At 35.4% G+C, this 17,911-nt stretch overlaps 1 protein-coding gene across 1 annotated transcript in view; it reads right to left on the bottom strand.

The window, feature by feature from the left end:
- Positions 1-17,911, bottom strand: part of LOC120630663 (collagen alpha-1(XV) chain-like) — a 144,300-nt gene that overhangs the window by 73,889 nt on the left and 52,500 nt on the right. The window contains exon 2 of the mRNA XM_039899927.1: positions 1,470-1,549. The gene's annotated coding sequence lies outside the window, so the exon portion shown is untranslated. The remainder of the gene's footprint in view (positions 1-1,469; positions 1,550-17,911) is intronic.

Below are 17,911 nucleotides of genomic sequence, written 5' to 3'. Positions count from 1 at the left end.
CGTTTTACAACCTCGCAATTCACTACCTAACTCTCCAGAGAACGATCCAACCCGCCAAGAAGAAAAACCCAATTTCCCGCCAAAACTCACAGCCGTCCAGGTAGGATCCAATCAATTTGATTGGTTCCCGCCAGTATGCGTCTACCGGCGTTAACCAATCGGAGAATGACAACCGATCGCCTCGTTCCGAAATAAGATTAAATTAAAAAAATAACAAACATGTGGAAATTATAACACTAGTTAAATTTAAATCCTAACACTACGTGGACTTCGAATTAACGAAATAGATAGAGTTAATGCTTGAGATTTAATCTGTGGTATTTTAATAAAAGTGCGTCAGTAATATTCAAATAATATTATGATAGTCCTAAGCTAGAGTACACCAAAGCTAATGTAGACCTCAGCCCGCTCGCAGATATCAGACTAATGAAGCAGTATGATCGTTTGGTATGACTTTATTTTTTTTTTAAATTTTTCTGGAAATTTTCTCCGTTTATTTTTATAGACTTAAAACTTTACGCCCTTTTGTTTACGAGGTACATTTTTATTGCCAGCGAGTGCACGAGAGGCAATAACCCGTTACGGGGACTAATTTCGAGGACCCATTGTCTGTGTATTCTTTTTTTCCAACTGCATAGGTACCTACTTATCTCAAGGGAGTGTTTATGTGCTTTTGAGTTAATACTAGCGTATACTCGCGTTACTGTAGATTTCATCAATCAATTCGGGTTGTTCTTTTCTAAAAGCTATTTTTTATACCTCCATTCTTGTACTGTATGCTTTCATAAGAATTCATGATGACCGGTTGAATAAGGTGTGAAACTTTAGAATTAAATGTAAGCTTATAGAAAAGTCCTATTATAGTATAAAGGACTACGTAATTGATAAACAAGCTAGGGTGTGAATTATTGCTCTAACCAGGTTGTTCTTCTAATAATTTTAAATGACATTGTGAGATGGTGATAACAAAAAAAAACACCCGGCTAAGTTTGTTGTGGGCTTCGTCTTAGACCAGGACGCGTTTGGAACCCTCGTAGCTTTAGTTTTAAGTTTACGAATGTGGTTATCGCCATCATCTCACTACCGTGTAATTCTTATATACGCATCAAAAGTGCCACCTATGGGCCTACTTGAATATGGATATTTATGACTTTGACTTTGACTTTGCCTTGGAATACTGGAAAATATACGTATAAACGTTTAAAAATGGTCTATTTTAATAAAGATTATTTATTCGAGTAACAGAAAGGATACTTAACTATCTACCAAAGTAGGTAACTGAATTTCAAAAGGTTAATTCAATATTCTGTTATTTGCCAGAAGCCCGTGTTAAGCAGTAAAATATTTACTAAACAGCTACATAAACTTTACCATTTTGTAACGAAATCTAAAAACAACAATAAATCTTCCTTGAATCACACAGTTAAAAGCACGCTGTTAGAAACAATCTCACAAGTAAATAAACTCACCGTTCGGATATTTCGAACCAAAAAGGCCGTCATTGGCAGTACACGTTGTCGAACAGAATACAATTGTTAGCCATATGTACCTGAAACAACACAAAACCATTTTTATAAATAATCAAACACCCGTATGCCTATGGCGTTCACTCATGTGTTTTTATATTCTTACGCTATCTTGAGCTTGGAATTGACCCACTTATCCTACTATCTACTATAATGAGGAGAGTATAGGCCGTAGTCTCCTCTTAGAATAAGGAGAGTTTAGGCCGTAGTCTCCTCTTAGAAAGAGGAGAGTTTAGGCAGTAGTCTCCTCTTGGAATGAGGAGAGTTTAGGCCGTAGTCTCCTCTTAGAATGAGGAGAGTTGAGGCCGTAGTCTCCTCTTAGAATGAGGAGAGTTTAGGCCGTAGTCTCCTCTTAGAACGAGGAGAGTTTAGACAGTAGTCTCCTCTTAGAATGAGGAGAGTTTAGGCCGTAGTCTCCTCTTAGAATGAGGAGAGTTTAGGCCGTAGTCTATCACACTAGCCAAGTGCGGATTATAGAGAACTCTCAGACTTGCAATTTTCTCATCTCTCATTATCATCATCTGTTACAATTAGGCGAAGATAATGCATAGTGGGATTGTTTATCTTTTAAAAGTTTTTTAAAGCACTTCTTAATCTCACGGGAAATCAGCAATAGTACACAGACAAAGTTGGAGGCATCTACTAGCCTATACCATTAATGAAACTGAAGAGGTTTATTGTCTTTTTTTTTTAAATATACAGATTAAAATATTTAGAGATCAAACCATAAAAACCAAATATTAAAAGGAAACGGAGTTTTCTTAAATTAAATTAAATTTGGTTGCTCTATAACTAATAATTATTATGTGGTAAACGTAAGATATAAGAAAAATAAATCACATTGTAAAATAAGCCTAAACAATTTCTTACTATTTAGTACTAACAGTAAGTCAGTTTAGCCGATTCGGAAATTAAGTTCTTAAAACAAACACAAAGCAGCTACGCTAGGATATAACCATAGATACACTATTTGTAGTACTGCGAGTATAACAGACGTGAGTTTCAATTATTTTGTCATTGTTAAAAGGAATATACCATGAGAGGTTGTTACGAAATCGCAGGGCACCTTAGGGTCCCATTTGTCGGGAATTGTTAGTTTATTCCGGTTTTTTGCCAAGAACTTCTCAGTAACCGGTGTTATGAAATTGTCTTTTCTTAAGCCTATGAAAGCACGTAAAGATGTCTGCATTAAAGTATTTCGACAACATTGCTATCTTTAAAGCCCTCAAATCCGCATAAGAGCAGTGTGGTGGGTCGGAGCTCTCGCAAATATGGTTAAATTAACTTTAACCCTAACCAGATTTAAAAAAGAATAAAGAAGAAACAGAAACACTTTATTGCACGAATAACATACAGGAAAAGAAACAATAAGGAGTAAACAGTACACAATGTAGACATGCTAAGGCGGCCTTATTGCTGCAAGCAATCTCTTAAAGGTAACCTTTGGAGACAGGACTTAGAGCAAGAGAACGGGATAGAGCCAAGAGTGTTGATAGTAGTGTTCATGATTTCTCGAGCTTTTCAATTTTTCGGGTCTCGAGAATTCTCGAGGCTAATTTCTCGAGTCTTCTCGGGTTGTCGAGAAATTTACATTTACGTTTTCTCATATTATTTGGTTCCAATAACGTCAACAAATTCAGTGGTTTTTCTCTCAAATAAAAGTATCAAATTAATCATAAAACTTTTATTGATTATATTCAAAAATATTAATCTTAATAAGCTAATTAACTTTTAAAAAAAAATACAGAAATAATATTATTTAAACTCATAATTATAATGACAGCACCATTTTTGGCTGGTTATTTAGAACTTATGAACAAAATTAGCTTCTATTAAACTAAACAGAAAATCAACATGAAATAAAACGTTAATATCTTAACTTATAATTAAATTACAATCACAGCACCATTTTTGGCTGGTTATTTAGAACTTATAAACAAAAATAGCTTCTATTAAACTAAACAAAAAATCAACATGAAAGAAAACGTTAATATCTATAACGAAACATGATTTCTCGAGTTCTCGACTTTTCTCGAGCTTGATTTCCCGGGAACAAAGCCCAACGATTTCCCGGGAATTCTCGGCTCGAGAATTCCCGGGAACGAACCCTAGTTGATAGATATACATAAATACCAAAATGTATAGATACAAATACATAGAAAATTTAAATCAATGATTTAAATCAATATTAATCAGGTTAGTCGAACGTAAAACTGTTATTATACAATATTTCATTGCACGTTCATTTTCGTTTAAATTAAGGCATCATTCATGGCAATTAAGCGGCTATTGCTTAATTTCCTTTCATATAATCTCAGTTCAGCGTCTCGACCTTTGCTTTCATGACTAGGCTTATTGTTTGTATAAACCAATTTGCTGCAAATTCATTCGGTGCTCAACGATAATGACGCTTATGTAGTGTTAACGTAATAAAAAATAATTATTGAAGTTATACTTCTTTTGGCGCGTTACGGAAAAATGATGAGAGTAAAATTTTACGATACGCGCACACACCGTCACGAAAAAACCGACACCCCGAAGTTAGCTATAGTCAAAAATTTTATTTTCAATATAAGGTTTGACACTGTACACTTTGAATTGTCAAAGTCTGCGGGCTCATTCCAGTGATTTAATTGATTTAATTTTACAAACAAAAATCTTAAATTTTAATGATGAATCTTGGTTTTCCGATAGTGAGATATATCTTACAATGATAAATCTTCAATGTATTGAATACTTTTTTCTATTGTTAGAGTACTTTTTTCTACAAACGCAGAATAAGGCGAAAGTTAACATTTTTGAAAAGATTTTTATCTTGTTACGCCAAAGAAGTATAGCTTCTAACTCGTGTACATAAGTACATACACGTTTTTTTTTATCTAATTAAATGCATGTTACAAAACATTGTTTAGCACCAAAAACCATTAGACTCGGATATATTTTAATCCACTTTTTAAACACAAATCACATCACGTCGCATTTTGATTTTCGATTAACATTCCAATTAATATGTATAGATAACTACTGTTATTTAATCACGTATTAATTATGGCAATATCATTTTAATATTATGAAATGTATATTGGAAACTTTTGTTAAAAAAACAACTACTGGACTAGGGAATATATAGGACCACTTTCTAAAGACATGTCAAATCAGGTGATATTGAATCTCGAATAATAATACTCTTGACTCAAAAATTAAACTATTTGAATAAATGTATAAATAGATTCACTTTCTAATCACATGTTGAATCAGGCGAGACTGATCTCAAATAATAAGCTATTATCCATTCATATAATCTCAAAGCGTCAGACCTCTGCTTTCATGACAAGGCGAATGGTTGTATAAACCAATTTTCTGCAAAACCACTAGTTGTTTAATGACTATGGTGTTGATATAAACAATAATAATTAATAATCATATTGACCGCAGATCAGAATAAAGTATAAGGCGACTAAGGGAAAATAATGGAGATCGGGCAACTACTACCTTCCACTGCACGGCTAGCACGGGCTGGAGACAATTATTTCCCTGAGCAAAGAATAAAAATTTACCTTCTCCCACAACTTTATCAACTCTCAGAGCTCTGGCGCACAAGTGGAAATAATATCCAATTAATATATGTATAATAATAAACGGGGTAAGCTTCTCCAATTCCATGTTCTCGTGCTTTTAGCAGGTGGACAAGTTAATTGCATCCCCTGTGCGGGAATATAATCGGGGGATATAATTTTTATCTACCGCTCGTGCTAGCCCTGCTGCGGTCATCAAACCTTCTCCCTAGCGCGCTGCGTGCACATTATGGTCAAGCCCTCCCGTTGGAAGAGGCCTTTAGTTTAACCAGAGGACTGTTATAGACTATTGATGATTATGATAGCTTAAGTCTAGTTAATGCATGTTACAGGCAAGTTCAACAAATAAAACCACTAGACTACGATGTGTAGATGGGTTAACTTTTTTAACAAGTGTCAAATCAGGCTACATAAAATCAACTGATTGTCGGCGACGCAGCGGCTCCCCGCGACTCGCTTGATGTCGTCTGTCCACCTGGTTGGGGGTCGACCAACACTGCGTTTACCGGTGCAGGGTTGCCACTCCAACACTTTGGAACAAAACGTCCATCGGTTCTCCGAACTATGTACCCCGCCCATTGCAACTTCAGCTTCGCGGCTCGTTGAGCTATGTCGGTAACTTTAGTTCTTCCACGGATCTCCTCATTTTTGATTTGATCACGTAGGGACACTCGTAACATAGCTCTTTTCATCGCTCGCTGAGTGACTCTGAGCCTTCTTATGAGGCCCATAGTTAGCTACCACATCTCTGGCAACACGCACTGCTCGAAGACTTTGGTCTGGTCTCAAGACTGAATCAGGCTACACTAAATCTCAAATAACACTGTATCGATGATTTTCATGAAACCAAATTGCTACTAATTTGCTTAACAATTATTATTATAGTGTTTTTAATAAGTGTGAGCGGTAATTCTTGCAAAAAGTGTATTTTTATTTTATTCCCTCTTTCATTGTAATATTTATACCTTGGAAATAGTTCGAACTATACTACTACTACGAACTATACTTTTCAACCAACTTAATAAAAAGAGGAGATCTCAGTTAGACTGAATGTTATTATTTGTAAATTGCTTACTCGATTACTCCGCCAATTGCAAATCGATTTTGATGATTCTTTTTATGTAACAACCCGGCCTCGGGAACCACTAAAAAGCAAGAAAAAAAAATGTACTGACAAAAAACGGAGTTTTTCTACAACTAGAAAAAAATTCTAGTCTATTAATTGGTAAACAAACTCAGTTATTTTTTGTCATTTTTTTTCAAAGATCGACGTTCCATATATCGGAAGCAACATCATTCATTCATCATTCATTTTCATTCTCACAATTAATTTGAGGGCACATCCCTTGACATGAGAGGGATTAATCGCGGGGAGAGAACAAAAGTTATAAGTACCAATCTATCACGGGCTTGATTGTTGGAGAATGACAGCCACCATGTGACAATTGCAATGCAATTTGATTGGCTAGCTCTATTTCACTATTAACTAACTAAAACACGCAATATTATCGAGAGTAGGTTTTTATCACACTACTCTTAACAACTATCAAGTTTGTAGGTATATATTAATAAAAAATATCATCATCATCATCATCATCATCAGCCTATCTCAGTCCACTGCTGGACTAAGGCCTCTTCATTTGCACGCCATCTCGGTCTATTGCTGGTTAGCTGCATCATAAAAAATATACAAAGACAATATACACATCGTTGTAGTGAATGGTACTAATATGAGTGAGGAATATTTTGATAATAATATACATAAATACTTATAATACACATCCTTTTACAATACACATCATTATCAGTGTAAATTACGTCCTATTTTGGCAGAAACTTATTTTCTCTTAAGAGAGAGGGTTTTAGGGCAAGACACTTTGTTTCATTGTGCGTACGTGGGCTATATATATATTATGATAAGAATATTGATTTGTATTAAACGTCTCGGTGTGATTGATATGTTTGACTTCCGATCACGTGATCCTAGTTTCAATACCCGGGACGGGCACACTGTTAGGTTAGGTTAGGTTTTTTTTACCCCCAAACATACTTAAGGAATTTAGGATTCATTTATCTCTTGTATTGGTTTTTAAATTGAGTTAAGTAGTCTCAATGGACTGGAGGTTAGGTTAGGTTAGGTTCTGGTTTTTTTAGTAGTAATTCAGAGAACTACTCTGGAGTTAAATATTTGGCCTTGTCCAAATGCGTACCTCGGAAAGCACGTTAAGCTGTTGTAAAAATAATTGATTGTTTGAAGAAAGTCCACCTGAAGGTAAGTGGAAAACCTTCGCCTATAGACAGAGCAACACTTTGCAGTGAATGCAAACAATGCGTCCCAAAATAAGCCGACATATATCCATCAACCCTAATGTCAACGTGTTAAGCCCTATGTGCGACTACAGACCTGAACACTGCAATGCTGCGTCGCGGCAGCATTAAGCATCAGTAGTACTGCCTCTTACGAACTCTGTCACAAAAAGCTGTACAACTAAGTCATCACTAAAAACAGTTATAAAAATCGATACAAACAGTTAAGAGCAGGTCGAAATGCCATCACTCTTAATCTTTCTGTCCAACCAATAAACTCAGTATGATGAGCACCAAAGGGATGTTAGCTCACTCGGTGTATTCTATCGACTCTATAATGGAGAGTGTTCTGAAGAGTTGTTTGCATTGATACCTCCTTCCCTGTTCTCTGATCGAACCTCACTCTTTAGAAATAAATTCCACCTTCATCATTTGGATGCATGGTATTCTTCTACTATTCGAAATGCCAGATCATTTCTACCGCGCATTTGCAAATTGTGGAACAATCTCCCATCTGCTGTGTTTCCTTCAAAATACAATCTAGGATTATTCAAGGGGCGGATAAACAAATTCCTTAAAAGCCGGCAACGCATCGATCGCGCCTTTGGTGCTGCAGATCTTTATGGACGACAGTAATCACTTTCAATCTGGTGACCCTTGCTCGTTTGCCCGCCCGTTTATAAAAAAAAAAACGTTTGAACAATTATAAATAAATAAATAAATAAATATACTACGACAAAACACACATCGCCATCTAGTCCCAAAGTAAGCGTAGCTTGTGTTATGGGTACTAAGATAACTGATGAATATTTTTTATGAATAATATACATAAATACTTATAATATACATATAAACACCCAGACACTGAAAAACATTCATGTTCTTCACACAAACATTTTCCAATTGTGGGAATCGAACCCACGGCCTTGGACTCAGAAAGCAGGGTCGCTGCCCACTGCGCCAATCGGCCGTCCGAATTATAAAATATGACTATAAATTACGTGATAAACATTTTGAATTACTGTAGAGTGGTAACACAATTTTGAATATGTATCCATAGAGGTAAACATTGAACGGGGTTAGACAACGGTATGTTATATAAGGGGATCCCCTTACATATTGTTTGTTTTGTCTCATCTTACGATATTTTGTATGTAGAAATGTATAATGTAATACATCTTCGTTAAGGTTTCGGTAAATGAGATCATGATTAACGAGCTATTATGAAGTTATCTTGCATATACTTGCGACTTCATAACAGACAGGGGTTATGACGTATCTAACGACAGGCTTGCGACAGGCGTAAGTCTTGCAATCTTTGCAGTCAAACGTCACTTTTGTCTTTCTTTACATACAAAAGTAACGTTTGACAGCTATTATTGGGAGTTTTACGCCAGTCGCATGGCTGCTGTGAGATATATTATCACCCTGCCGACTATATTAATTAGTCTATGTTTTACAGAATTTTTTTTCTTTATTATGGCAACTAGTTAAGATCCAAGTCAGTTCAGGTTTAATGAAAATATAAAGTAAATAACTATTGCCGGCGACTTGGTCCTCGTTTCTTAAATATATTTCCTTTTACCGTTGAAGCAAGTGATATTATTATAATTGCTTAAAATGCACGTAATTTAGAAAAGTTAAAGGTGCATGCTGGGATTCCAACTCGGCTCATTCAAACCTGATAGCCCATCACTGCTTATTTACGTATCGAAAACGGGAAGCGCAAACAAGGTGGCCAGTTTTTGAGATATAAAGATGTGCAAAAGCGGCATTTGTCTAGATGCAATATAAACGTCACGCATTGGGAAAGTCTGGCTGGAAATCGAACGCAATGGAGGCATTTAGTCCAGCAGAGTACCAGCTACTTCGAAGACAAAAGGAGGATCGAACATGATGCTTATCGTGACCATCTTAAAGCAAGGCCACCCTCCAATATTACCTACAACTACGTTGACGGTACCCTTACATGTCCTCACTGTGCACGCATATTTAGTGCTAAAATAGTATATATAAGTCACATCAGGGCGCATGAGCGAAGCCCTTACATGTAATCTAATCTAATAAAAAAAAAAAAAAAACAGAACCAGTCGCTGTTGCCGCACGCGGCAGTGAATGAATGATGATGATGATGATTTACGTATATCATTCATAAAAATATTCATCAGTCATCTTCAGTACCCATTACAAAAGCAACGTTCACAATGTATTTTCGTAGTATATTTACTAAAAACCCGGGATAAAATGTAACCTATGGTCGTTCCCACGATGCAATCGAGTTTAGCAATGCATAGGTAACAAATACTGTTCTTTTAACCTTAACCAGCAGCTTTTAAGGGATAAATATTATCCTGTATTCATTGGTCATCTACAGTGCAAGCTTCATGTGTGTCAAATTTTATCACGACCGGTTCAACGGTTGAGCTAAATGAGGGTAACAAATAAACAATCATGCTATATTTTCATCATACGGACATAAATTAGTGATATCTGCATATCGCCTGAGAAAAGTACAGGGGGATGGGTATATGCTTTTATAACATGATACCGAAGGTAATATTAGATCAACCTTTACCTAAGATTAAACAATATATTAAAACACATTTAACCAATCTTGGTTGCTACACGATTGATGAATTCCTTAACGACAAGGCTGCTTGGAAGCAGGCCACTCCGCTCTGATATCTCACAAAACATAAAAATTCTAAAGATTGTTAAACTATAAAATGATGTTGGAAAAGAGCAATCTGCAGAGTTTCTTGCCGGCTCTTCTCAGTGGAATCTGCCTTACGAACCGGTGGTAGAGTCACTACAAACAGACTGACTTGACGTTTCAAAAGTGCTTATAAACTAGGCCTACTTGAAATAAATGAATTTTGAATACTGAATTTTTTTTAATTTTGAATTTCAGACTATCTCATTTTAATATTAGCATGGATAAAGGGTCGTTGAAAAGAGGCAAGAGGTTTTAAAATATTCATTATTCATATTTTACCGAGAGTTACATTTGCCGTTGGTCACATCAAATAGGACGCTACTGCCCGTTCTCTGTTATTCCCTAGGATGCTTCATACGACACCCGAAAGAGAAGCCGTGGAGGCAACTTTATTCTGATCTGCCGTCACCACACAGTACAATCGATACGATACCAACTCCTAGTTAAATAGTCAAATATGTGCTCCTTAGTTCCGTTATTCTCAAATTAAAATCAAATAACATTACATTGTTTTTATGCATGACTGACTTGCTTTTGCATGATGGGAAGTAAAGCCGTAAACTAAGATGGGAAAGCGCTTAACAAGAATCGTATGGAAGTTTTAATTAAACCTCAGAACCATTTAGATTTAATCGCGGAAAGGAAACAAAAGTTGTAAACGCAAATTCATCTGAGCAAACATTGAAGTAGGTTTGACAGCGGATTGTTTTGTTTGAGCATCTCCTCCACAGTTATGTTTACTGTATTAAATTAAAATCATCAATCATTAAGTTTCTTCCTTGATGGATGTGGATACAAACATTTTTCGAAACGAGAGCTTAACTTGGGCTCTGTTTGGAAGACGTTTTATGCTGACTCATAATCTGTACTTAACTTCATCATTATCACATGACGGCCGATTGACGCAGTTGGCAGCGACCCTGCTTTCTGAGTCTAAGGCCGTGGGTTCGATTCCCATAACTGGAAAATGTTTGTGTCATGAACGTGAATGTTTTTGTGGTGCTTATCTGTGTATTATAAGTATTTAAGTATAGTATTCATGAAAATATTCATCAGTCATCTTAGTACCCATAACACAAGCTACGCTCACTTTGGGGCTAGATGGCGATGTGTGTATTGTCGTAGTATATTTATTTATTTACTTTATTTATTGATAACTGGCCTACTTTTCAGAACAACCAGGAATTAGTAGACTTCACTTGCCTATGAGAACATTTTATAAAGAACTCTCAGCTTGCAGGTTTCCTTACAATATTTTCCCAACACAGTTAATATTTCAACTGCTTAAATTAATAAAGGATATACTAACTCGGAATAGTAAGAAGTGCGTAACGGTGCTGAACCCCTTCCCTCCGAAAGAGATGCCGAAGCCTTAACCACAGGGCTACCTCCGCTTTTAATACTTTTCTTATGCGCAGGTAAAGAGAAAATCTTTCCTATTTCTTTCTAAATTAATTAATTTTCAAGCCAAAATAATAAATTCGATGAGATAGTAGAGCAAACTACTTATGTAAATTAGTGATGAACAATGTAAATACAGCACATACATATAAATATACAAATAACAAAAATAGTCTACTTTTAGTCTACTTTTACCATTAACTTTAGTTTCTTAAAAAATAAAAAATCTTTGCTGGTATGCGCTAATAAAAAGATATTTTAATATAAAAGAGAGCAAAGGATACATTTGAATTTAAATGTAGTCAGACATAAATTTATATTGTGTCAGCGATTTGTCACGTTATAATAGATATGAAAAGTCTCATAACCACCTTAATAACGTGTTTGGTTATCCCCAAAAATAAACTTTGACTCCATTTGGTAAGTTTAGGGGTTTACAAATAAGATCCTTATGTCATGCGAATAATCTCGTTTTAGGGTACAGAAATAAGAACGAGCTTTCCGTTCACCCAAAACTAATTTTCTAAGATCATCGAGGTATTGCTAAAACATAAACCACGGTTAAATAACACTAATTCCCTAAATTCAGTGTTAATGACCTTTTCAGATGCAAATTCCAATTACTCAGTCGGTTAAATAAGATCAGACACAGACAATAAACCCTAGACAGTATCAATTATCCAGATCAGATACGATGTTGATTAATTTATTGACTCACTTACAAGTACTTGAACTGCAATTCTGTTTTGTATGTATTTGAAAAACTGTTACCTGTTATGAACTAAGTTTGAAAAACATAAAAAATTTAATTTTTCAATCTCCAAAATTCAATGAAATTTTCCAAATCTAGAATTTAATCTAGATATGATATTAATCGTGTCGTTAATTAAGTGTCTAAGTAAGACAATAGTGTGACATAAAGTGGAAACAGCGTAATAACGATCAGTTTTTTTTGGTTCTTTTATGGTGTGAAAAAGCCCTTTGTCATATCTTGTAGTTTACAACAAATAACTATTCATTTATAAGTAGCATAAAAAATAATACGTTTATTGCTAGTTTGTTTTTTCTTCTGAATACTTACGAGATCAATATAATCGGAAGTCGGAAGAATAAATTAGAATCAATTCTAGTCAAAATAGGAACAAACTAGAATGAAAGTGTTTTGAATTAATATCGTGTTTAAATTCGCAAAGAATATTTTACCTCTTCAAAGAAAATTTATTGTAACCGTAAAAATACAGAGTATCTTAAAGCAAAGTATCTACCAACCTTGGGCCATGTGTTAAGATAACTTATTTGAACGCCCACAATGCGTATATCAAACGTTAACACAAATTAATGTGAGAAGGTGAAAGTTGACTTTTTCGACACTGTACCTTTGTATTAAGTTATTTATGATATTAGGTTTCCAACCATTGCGCTCCACTATGACCTTAATTCTTTCAACCTTTAGAGTTACTCGCTTAGAAACAGACCAAAATAAATTATTTTCATAATATACAAATGGCATGAAGGTAAAACAAGTAGAATTTTGCCGTACTTGTACTCACTTTTAACAACCACTTTAAGCGTTCTAGGGTTCTGTAGTCTGAACCTCAAATCGAATAAAATGATTATCTTGATGTTAAGACCCTTTTGTCAGTAATACGTGTATGTGTCAAGTGAACATTAATACAAAATACTGCGGTTTGTAACCCCTTAGAGCTGTGTAAAAATCAATCTTCTAATCTCGACGCAATCATTATACACGCCGCATATTTTTACACTCGCAAGGGTATCAAAAATTCAAGAAGCCCTATCAGCCCAGTTAAGGGACCGTGAAGGTAAGTAATTACAATTTATTGTATATATTTTTTTGCTACTACAAACTTATTTTATTTAACTTAGTCAATTAATACTTTGAACTGACTAAGAAGTAAATAACTAATAACTATAAGTTATTTTAAGTAGACGCATAGACATTACGATACAATATATTTAATAGTATTGTATATTAAATAAATTAATAAATAAATATATTACGGCAATACACACATCGCCATCTAGCCCCAAAGTAAGCGTAGCTTGTGTTCTGAGTACTAAGATAACTGATGAATATTTTTATATTCATCACTTATTTTTATATACATAAATACTTATAATATACAAATTAACAACCAGACTCTTAAAAACATTCATGTTCATCATACAAACATTTTCCATTTGTGGAAATCGAACCGACAGCCTTGACGCAGAAAGCAGGGTCGCTGCCGACCGTCAATTATTAACCCTTCTTCGATACATCGTCCTTGACTTTAGCCTATTTAATGTCCCATTAGAAGGCACATCTCGCACAGTAGAGACAGATTAAGAGATTAGACCTTCCATAGCAGGTTGGCGGTCTTTAATGCTTACTTTAACATGCAAGTGATAACTTGGGGGATTTACGTGCTCTGTAAGACAGGGGGGCGTCTCGCAGAGCACGTAAGTCTTCATCGCTACTTTCGTCTGTAACTGAGAAATGTGATGTAATTCTTGACATACAACTATAATACTCAGAAAATGAAACCAGACCTGTTAGTTGGTTTGTACTCAGTTATGCCAACGCAATCATTTGAGTGCTGAGCTTCGGTCATAGAAGGGCCAGTCAAGTACAATGCCCCAAAACATCATGAACCCTTAACCGCCCCACTTTAGGGCACGGAAATCTTTTTAGAATGCGAAGAGTTTAGGGCTTAGCGAAATAGTATATGTCACACGCCGTTATGGAGAAATCTCAGACTTGTAGGTTTCCTTACGATGTTTTCCTTCACCGTTAATTCAAGTGAAATATTTGAAGTATTTAGATTAAAAAAACCACAGTACCTTTTCTCATTTGCAATTTATTAAGGGATGATATGTTCTCGCGGAAGCGGTGATAGCGCATTGGGTAGAAGCTTGTCTTCACTTTCGGGGGGCCGAGTTCGAATACCAGTTATGTGCGTTTTAAGTAATTAAAATATCACATGCTTCAACGGTGAACGGAAACATCATGAGGAAACCTGCATGCTTGAGAGTTCTACATAATGTTCTCAGAGGTGTGTGGAGGCACCAATCCGCACTGGGCCAGCCTGGTGGACAACGGCCTTAACTTCTCATATAGGAGGAGACCCATGCTCCGTAGTGGGCCGGTAATGTGTTTATTTATTTATTTATTATTTTGTCATATAAATTGTGATTGTGAACATATGATACATGAAGTGTACAAAGGAAAGCTTATCTCTATAAGAGATCTTTTCCAGTTACCCCAGGATGTTGAGGAGTAAGATGATTTAATTGTGGTATAGGTCAAATAAAGGTACGATACCTATACTAAATAGTTGTATTTTATTCCACTACAAGTAAGCCCTTGACTGCAATCTCACCTGGTGGTAGGTGATGATGCAGTCTAAGATGGTAGCGGGCCAGCCTGTTAGTTGAATTGATACCCCTAATCAGTTTCTACGCGACATCGCACCGGAACACAAATCACTTAGCGGCAAGACTTTTACGGCAGGTTGGTAACTGCGAGTAACTAGCCACGGCTAAATCCTCCCACACAGACCAGAGAAAATTCAGAAATTTTAAAGAAAGTGTGTCGTTCCTCTGTTACTGTGACAAGTACTTAGTAAGTAACATTAAGCTGCATCGTATGTCAAGTTTGTATAAATCAAGAGTGTTATATATCAGTCACCAGGTTTCTTGGCAACGCTGTATATTACTAATGTAATTCACGAATAAAGGATTGTTTGTGCAATTCTTGACCTAATATAAGCCATTGAATAGGAACTTGACCTGGCTGTTGTAATACTTGAGATTAGACAACTAGTGAATTACTCGGCATATTCAATAGTGTTTGAATTACATCACTAAAGTCCCGTATCAATAAACCTACATTAAGTTACAAATAGTTTAACATGTGTCGATCAGTAATACCGAACTTGAGAATCGGTTCTTAGCGCAGTGTCGGATTGTTTATATTAGATCTACTCATAGGAACGGAATTCATATTTTTCTAAATCAAAGTTCTATAATTTTAGGTTGTTATCTAAAGGAGTTCAGTGTTTGTGTCTGCGACTGTCTGTGGCATCACATTTACCGGACGGATGAACCGATTTTGAGTTTCCTTTTTTTTATTTGAAAGTTGAATTTGGCGGAAGTGTTAGCTTTGATTGGTGAAAATCGGTCCAAGATGGCTGCCAAAAACTAGCTGATTACTTGTTCTTTAACTATTCCCCTAATATGGATATCAAATGAAAGGGATTGACTAGTAGAATACTATACACTATGAAAAATTCTAAATCCAAGAGGGCCGCGGCCACAAAATTGAATGATTGCATATTTTTTCACATCTCAATGTAGGAATGAAATGAAAGAGCTTGACTAGTAGAATAATGTACACGGTATCTAAAGCGTTCACTTTTCCCGGCTCCGGTTTTTTTTTACTTTAGATTAATGAGCTACTATAGTAGCTATGATAAATTTCAAATCCAAGATGGCCGCCACCAGAAAATGGCAAATAAAATTTTAAATTTTTTAATTAAATTTGTAAACTATACCGGCATATATATTACAAATTACATATACCGGCATGTTTTCAAAGTATAAATATTTTGCATACAAAAGTTATTTTGCATACAAAAGTTAAAACATCCCGACTGAAATATTAAAACGTTATAAGGCACCCAAAAGCGTTTTACATGCGGTTTCGACTCTTGATATTCATGTTTAATTTATGCTTAATCCAGATCAATGAAGGCTTAAATTTTAATTGCGTTTTTGGCACAAAATACCCGTTTTTATTCAATTCAAAATGTTTTCCAATGGAAATAAACTTCACGAGCTTTGTTCAATGCTTTAAACGTTCGGAATGCTTTGTTTTTATACGGTAGGTAATTGACAAATATATAAACAAAATGTCATATTTATGACGACCTCCCTAGCGCAGCGGGGAGCGCTATGCTTTAAATTGGGAGGTCCCGGGTAGTCCCAGTAGGGGCAATTTGGGAATTTATAGTTTCAAAATTATCTCTTTCTTGTGGAAGGCTTTATCCGTGGCTAGTTATAACCATTCCGTCAGAGTGTTCCGGTACGATATAGCGTAGAAACCGATAAGTGGTAGGGGTTTAATTTTTTTTTTTTTTTGTTTTAATTATTTTATTTTTTAGATTTTGAAATTCGTTATTACAGTTGGATATTTATTTAAATTTTAAATTATACTATTGTTTTTAATTTTTTTTGTATTACTTTCACATTATTTTTGTTTTAATTTTTGTCATAATATGGGTATTTGGCCTGAATTAAAAGCATTTATTATTATTATTATTATTTAATATAACTACCATACCCCTAAAAGGTTAGCCCGCTACCATCTTTGACTGCATCATCACTTACCAGCAGGTGAGTTTGCAGTCAAGAGCTAGCTCGTAGTGGAATAAAAAAAGTTAAAAAAATCTATACAGCCTAACTAATTAACGTGTAGTTGGTCATTATATTATTTCAATCCTCATTTCAAAGAGTCCTTTGAGGGAATCCTTGTTAAAAAGCAGTCCAAATATATAAATATATATAAAATTTACGGCCGATTGGCACAGTGGGCAGCGACCCTGCTTTCTGAGTCCACGCCTGTGGGTTCGATTCCCGCAACTGGAAAGATGTTTGTGTAATGAGCATTTTATGTTTTCAGTGTCTGGGTAATTATCTGTTTTTTATAAGTATTTATGTATATTATTCATAAAAATATTCATCAGTTATCTAAGTACCCATAACTAAAGCTACACTTACTTTGGGGCTATAGAATAAAAAATAGTTTACCTTCTGAATTGAAGAAAAACGAACGCATAATTACTTCTTTAAGCTTTAAGCAAAGGAACAGAAAAGTAAGTACTACAACCACGCTTATTTCTTCTTTTAAAAATTAATGCTTGTGTCCGGTGTGAGGGGGGTTTTTGCTGTTGTAATCATAGATTAACACCTAACCTTGATTTGACGGAACTGGACGGCACTTTGTAGTTTCTTGCATACCCAGCTAAGTATTGCTCTGATTATAGGCGATACTTTTCCATTTACTATTGCGTCACCTATTAATGTAAATTTAAATAAAAATGAAGCAGTGATAGCCAAGTGGGTTGGACTTTGACTTCACTTTCGAGTGGGCGAGTCCCAACACGCACCTCTAAATTTCTAAGTAATTTGCGTTTCAATCAATTAAAATATCACTTGCTTCAACGGTGAAGGAAAACATCAAAGGTGTGTGAAGTCCACCAATCGTTACCGGGCCAGCGTGGTGGACTACGGCCTTAACCCATTCTCATTGTGGGTGTAGACCCGTGCCCTGTAGTGGGCCGGTAATGGGTTGATTTATTATCATTATTACTCTTTATTTGTAT

This window comes from Pararge aegeria, chromosome 16, assembly GCF_905163445.1.
Source record: "Pararge aegeria chromosome 16, ilParAegt1.1, whole genome shotgun sequence".
In the NCBI taxonomy this organism is placed as follows: Eukaryota; Metazoa; Arthropoda; class Insecta; order Lepidoptera; family Nymphalidae; genus Pararge; species Pararge aegeria.
The sequence above is the reverse complement of the archived record's forward strand: the minus strand, read 5'-3'. Positions and strand labels throughout refer to the sequence as shown.